General features: G+C 37.2%; 1 long non-coding RNA gene across 1 annotated transcript; it reads right to left on the minus strand.

The window, feature by feature from the left end:
* Positions 1-4,391: 4,391 nt before the first annotated feature.
* LOC142143017 (uncharacterized) lies at positions 4,392-6,741 on the minus strand. Its single transcript, XR_012689466.1, has 3 exons — positions 6,697-6,741; positions 5,855-5,906; positions 4,392-4,446 (listed from the first exon to the last, which is right to left on the minus strand). It is a non-coding gene; the product is annotated as an uncharacterized LOC142143017 (long non-coding RNA).
* Positions 6,742-7,109: the final 368 nt, after the last annotated feature.

The raw sequence follows: 7,109 nt of genomic DNA on the forward strand, positions 1-7,109 counted from the left end.
ATCCAAGACATAGACAGTAGATATAATACCTGTATCTAATGGTCATAAACTAGAAAGTTCCAAACAATTATCCAAAGAGAACATCCTTTCCGGGGGCTTAACTGAATAGAACTTTAAGGATGTTGTTGTCCTCTTTTAGTCTACACTACAACGCAAACAAGAAAGGTCGTCAGGTGTGTGTGTAACTCACATCAACTTGGGACGCAGAACATCTCATGTAGCTCAATCTGTGAAGCACCATAAAACCATTAATAAAATAAATTATATTTTAATTTTAGTAAACTCAAACAATATATACATTAATCACTGCAGTAAAACATAAATAAAAAATACAATTTAATATAAACAAAAAGCTAACTAAAAAAATCTTATAATGAGGCTCTAGGACAGGCCTGGCCAACCTGTGGCTCTGCAGGTGTCGTGAAACTCCAAGTCCCTGCATGCCCTGCCATCTATCGGCTGGCTATCTACTGGCAAGCATGCCGGGGCTTGTAGTTTCACAACCCCTGGGGGTATATTTACTAAACTGCGGGTTTGAAATAGTGGAGTTGTTTTCAATAGCAACCAATCAAATTCTAGCTGTCATTTTGTGCAATGTACTAAATAAATGATAACTCAAATCTGATTGGTTGCTGTAGGCAACATCGCCACTTTTTGAACACTCAGTTTAGTAAACATAGCCCCTGCAGAGCCATAGGTTTGTCTTCTATCCTAAGGAAGCCCCCGCTTTGAGGGGTGAAACGCGTAGATTGGAAGAATCATATATCTACATACCAATGTTTTATACTGAGAGAGACCACTGTGCATTCGCGAATCTTATAAACTCCCGAACGAACAGACCGGACGTTCGATATTTGGAACGCAGGCTTGCATTCCAAATTATAGTAAGCTACAGGGGGACCAGTGAACGAGCTGGGGGTGGCGGTGCACAGCGTCTACGGAAGGAAAAGTTCACCTTATGGAGCCCCTACATGTCTGATAACACTTTGGACTATTGATATCGTTATGAGATACCACTTGAACTTTATTTGAACTCCAATTGTAAGTACCTTTCATTCTACTAAGTTTTTTATTTATTTTTTCCTTTTTTTGTGTCTACACATTTTAGGTCCTTTTTCTATATCTCTATCTATATTGGAGTCTATTGAGAGCCTGCTTTTGGACATTTTTTTTGGACATTTACCATGAGATCACATAGTGCACAATCACCATTTGGATTTTGAACTTTTATATTCATTCTATGCATATCCATGTGAGATTTATATATAGAAGATTTTCTTCCTCTTTTTTAATCTTGCTATACCATTTTCTATATAACCATTTTTTTTATATATCATGTTTTGCCAATTAGACATTACAAATTATTTGTTTATTATATTTGCCTTGTTAGATTTATTAGTTTTTTTAAATTTTTCCACCATATCCCAACTTTGCACCATGGGTCCTTTTTAATCTGTTTGTTACATTGCACCTACTAGGGAAATTTGTGGAATTCATCCCCTACAGACCCACATTGGCAGCTACACGTACCATACCGCATAGTGCAGAGCAGCGCTGTTGTCCCTACTTCTTTCTCGTTACTATATGTTGGCCAGGCCTGCTCTAGGAGAATCACAATAATGGTATACAGCTTAATATAGAATAGTTATTAGACTTAGTACCATTTTCAAAAGTCAGTAAGGAATAAACCACAATCCCATAAATTGATATTAATTCTCATAGAAAAAGCAGTTCTTAAGGAGCAAATGTTCTACTGTGTATGAAACTATAAAGTGCACTTTATAAAAACAGGTCAATCAGCACAAATAAAGACTTTTAGCAAAGTGTGTATTTGCAGATTGAAGAATGCTCTCATAGACTCAGTACATCATTCTGTGGAGCATAAATCAGCAATAGTACAAACTGTATAGTTCCTATGAAAAAAAAACACTGAATACAAATGCTGGGCCACCATACCTCATAAATGACCACCTCTGTGCAAAAACCCTACGCGTTTCGGCTGCCTCTCTTGTTTGTGTTTTGGTATAGAAAATTCCAAATTAATTTTTATTCTAAACTCCACAATCTGTAATATAAACAAGATAGATTATGAACTTACACATGAATCAAACGCCTTTATCTGCAATGACGCTCACGGTTAAGGGAGGAGGAAGTGAGTGCTTATACAGCACATGGACAGCGTAGCTAAAGTGCACATGTGTGTTTTAACGCTGTTTCAGCTGAATGATTTCCTGCTACATGAATAAAAAAATACATGGAGTATAAAAAATGCATGTATCCCTGTGATGCACTGAATTAAATGTAATGCTAATACAACGCATGAAAAACAAATCCCTGCACATGTATTACTCATGAACGTAATGCACCTAAAAGGAGAATGGCTTTGTGTATGCAAATAGAGAAAAAGAAACATTTACACAATAAATTTAAGTCAAAACCTCCTTTGTACTGTACAGCCTGTTATACTTGTAGACATCAACTAGGCAAGTGTTGGCTAACTTGTGACACTCCAGGTGTTTGTGAAACTACAAGTCCCAGCATACCCTTCCAGCAATAAGCTGCTATATATTGGCAAAGCATGCTGGGACTTGTAGTTTCACAACACCTGGATTGTCACAGGTTAGCCAACTCTGAACCAGGCACACAACATCACTGTCTTTTAAGGCTTCCTTTTCCTTCACTCTCTTGGGATCTTATGTGATCTACTTAAGCCAGGTATGGACATTCAAGGTAACCAATCCATATTTTATATTGGTAATCATTGGTTAGTGTAATATTCTTTTAAATGATTATATTCTATATGGGTTCATGGAATTTTGACTGTGACATTAACAGTAAACCACAGGGCATGTTGTAAGTGCTTTTAATTAAGAAAAAATCCCATTATTACATATATTTGTTAAAAACTTATTCTGCAATGTCCTTGATTGATATGAGTGACATTTTTTCAATCCAGTTTATTTGAGCACATTATAAAATGTAACAATTTGTTCTTTGTGAATTTCCTCAAAACTTGCACTATTGTAATGAGTCATATTTTAATTTGTACTCTTTGGGTATTGTTTGTTTTCAATCTGTTCCTATAAATGACTGAACAATCTATTTGACAAAATTACTTATATGAGTGACAGCATGTGAGTGCAAGAAAGTCCCAGGACTTTAGCAATTTGTCACATTTTGTAACCCTGCTGGTAAATTGTTGATGCTATTAATGAGAAAAGGGTGAAACAATTCAGAATCATTCTACATTGTTTGGATTTGGGGGTTTACTGTTAAAGAAATAGTTGAGATTTGGAATTGTTTAAAATGTCTTTTTGAACAGCAAGTTCTATTGATTATAAACAAAATTGTATATATACACTAAAATATTATTATTACCTAAAAGTAGTTTCATAAATATTTTTTTCTGCTTCAGATAACAGATTTGCAAATGATTGAGAAACAAACTGTTGCTTCAATATGGCAAGTACATATTTGAAACAAACCCTGCAAAATTCGGTGATGCTTCTAATGCTAAACCTGGGGTTAATTACAGATTGTCAGAATAATACTACAACATGACTTGTCATTTCTGGAGTCCATCCATTCATATACGGTTATGCATATACATTGGCATGACAAGATGGCCGCTGTAAGGAATTAGTAAACCTTGTGACCGATGGCGGGTGGAAGAGGCACAGAGGGATTAGTGTGCTTTAGTAGAACAGGATAAGCAATTGATGTCTCTAACAATATTACTATGTTTCACCCCTTTAGAAAGTGACAACAGATCGCATCACACTGTAATTTGTAGTAGGTACCAAGACAATAATATAAACTAAAATCAAAGAATTATACAAAAATGAAGGAGAAATAATCAGCATTGTATAAGAAATTCGGAAAAGTAAAAATGAATGAGCAGGCCGTGGCACAGCACAGCTCTGTCGCCCGGTCCAAAATTCCCACCCCCACACCCTAATAACATCCATCCCATACTTAGTGCTGCACATATTTTATTCAAAAATAATTGACTATATATTGATGTAATTGCGGGCATAACTTTTACCAGGAACATATATATATATATATATATATATATATGGGCTTCGTTCCAGAACGTCAAATATCTAAGAAATGTTTACTTTGGTCTTTATGTAGGAAAAGGTACAACTGCAAAAAAAAAATATACTGTTGGCAAAATAAAATCTAGAAAATGTTTTCATTTAACTGAACGAACGTGTCAAGTAGAAAATAAATGTAAATTTACACGGTAGAAATGGCAAATTTGTTACTGATGTAAAATAAATATGGAGAGGTAAACGTCTTATTGTAGGATGCATTTACAGCCACATTGTACATTCTTGATGGCAGTTACTGTCCCGTTTCCAAGACGACAAATCTTTGTAATTTCACCCCCTCAATATTCCAGCAGATAGCTGAGAAATGTACAGCAAGTTGCCTGTATCCCTGGGAAATAATAAGATTTACATCTGAATGAGGTGTAGGTGGAGGACAACATTCTCTTACATCATACACGGTATATAAATTTGCTTTAAAAGACTAACACATAACATAAACCCACACAGACGATACAGTCACTTACAGAATCTAATTATCCCACATCATGCACTGCTAAGATATTGGAGTAACAATGACAGAAGGAGATAATACACAGTAAGTGACTCCGCAATCAATATTGCACTATTGCCTACAAATGAAAAACGTAATGTTAGATTATGGCACTTATAGCTACTGAGTCAGAAAAAACAATGAACAATAACTATATTCCTGTTTACCTGAAAGGTTAACACTATTCCGGCTTACAAATTGCAGGAAATCTATTAGAACAAATTGTGTTACAACTGATGGAAGACTAAATTGTAGATGGAAATTTAATTTGGAGGACACTCAACAGTAAGCATAGTACAGGATATAATGCAATAGATTAATAGAATTTTGAAGTAAAAATAGCCATGGGTATATTGTTTGCATTGCATGGCATATAGTCAGGGGCAGGATGGGCTGGGGGGCAGGGGGGCATCTGCTCCTCGGGCTAGTCACAGAGTGGGCTACCTTGGGCTGGGTCACTAGGCCACCTGCATTTTTTTCCCCATAAAATGTTTTTAATAGGCTGCTGAGTGGAGTCCCCCCCCCCCCTATCTGGGCTAACATTTGCCAGCCGTCCCCTGCATATAGTAGAATGGGATAAAATGAAATATTAGAATAATGTACGTATATATATATATATATATATATATATATATATATATGCTGCATAAAGTCATGCCTTTGTAGGAGTTTTGATCTTTTTTCAGCTATTGTATACAGTGGTTTGTTTGGTTTCATGTCTTCTTAAGATGACACTTCAAAATACTATCTACATAGATGAGTCATTAAGGAAAGTAAGGCAAAAAAAGGAGTAGATGTTCTCCAAGACAAAAGATGTTACAATGCAAGGAGTGATCTCTAAGTATCACAATGTAGTCACGCCCTTTTTCATCTATGGAGGGGGGGGCACAAAAGTTCCCAAATTTCTCCTGCCGGTCCTGTACATACCATTATCTGATACTGGTAACCCCTATGCTGCAAATAGAGAGTCAAGCTCCACATAATACATTTCTATCTCACGGGACACCGTATAACAATAACCTTTGCAAAAAGTACTGTAATATTATTATTATCTGGAACAGATTTGGGCATGTGTGCTTTAAATGCCAAGGCTGATTTTTAGTCTCAGTCTGGCCCTGATGAACAGGGATCATAGTAACTGCCTGGGTGGCCAGTCAAAAAACAGATGCATTTACAAGTCAATATACAGAAATATACTAATTACATCAATCCCTTTTTACTGATTATTTTATAAACGTGTACTTACGGCTAGCGTTTTTACTGACACATTAATATGCTTCACCAAAATTTGTTCATAACTGAAAGTAGAAAGTAGAAATTGTCTTAAATAAAGAGGGTAGGGGGAGAAACTGTAAGAACTCTATGCAATCTAAGAATGATTGGTGTGACATTAATGTGTGTACTCTTTCCAAGACACCAGTACTGACTGACCTTAACATTGTCCTCATAAACAGGTGAAAATGTTGCTTACTTTCTGTTAGTTACCTAACGATTGATAACTTTATACTAGAGTCAGGGGCACAGCATGGGCAAACCAGGTGGATTAGCTGCTCTGGCCGCCAGTGCGCCCCTAACCCCACTTCTACTCCTCCACTGAGTGCTTTGTTTCTGAGCACCTCTGCTCCTCCCCCTCTGCTTCCCTCATTGTTCCTCTGTCTATATCCCTACCCAGCCCCCACTTCCTCCCTGTGTTTATGCCTCTATCACTCCCCTAAACCTGTGTCCCCCTATGTGCATTTCTCTGTTTGGAATTTTGTATGTGTATCAATCTCCCCCCATGTGTGCCACTGCCTCCCTCCTGCTTGTGTGTATGCAAGTATGTCTCCTCTTTATGTGTGTCTGTCCCTTTCATTCCCCATCTTTGTGTACCTGTTTCTAATTTATATTTGCACTTCTGTCTCCCCATCTGTCTACGTCTCCATATTGTGGCTGATCTTTCTTTCTCCCCCCCCTTTGGTTGTCTGTCTCTCACCCTTTAACCCTCTTATCATATCTATCCTCCCACCTTTCTCTACCATTTGCCCCACCACCTACTCTTCCCCTGTGCCCCTCACCACCTACTCTTCCCCTGTGCCCCTCACAACCCACCTTTCCTCTTGCTCTGCCCTCTCCTCCTCTTCTGCTGAATTTGGTGGAATCCTTCTGCCTGCCGATCATAAGTGACCTGGACGAAGCTGAGGATGGCAGGTAAGCACAATCTTACAGCAGCAACAAGGGATATTTTTATTGGTCTAATAAGCAGAAATCAAATAAAAGTCAAATATTGCCCCAAATTGGCTGTTTCTAAATAGGTCCTAGTATCTTTGAACTGGATCTCTTGCTTTAAAAGAAATATAATGTATCAAGCGCCCGGGGCCATGCTGATAAAGCCGTCTTGACAAGCAGTATTAAAATGTTGTTGCTATAAAAACAGAAATAGCCAATAAATATATTTTTTACATTTAGTTATATGATGTGTCTTTTTTTAGTATAGACACAGATGTTAAAATATCAGAATTGCC

Source organism: Mixophyes fleayi, chromosome 3 (assembly GCF_038048845.1).
Source record: "Mixophyes fleayi isolate aMixFle1 chromosome 3, aMixFle1.hap1, whole genome shotgun sequence".
Lineage (NCBI taxonomy): Eukaryota > Metazoa > Chordata > Amphibia > Anura > Limnodynastidae > Mixophyes > Mixophyes fleayi.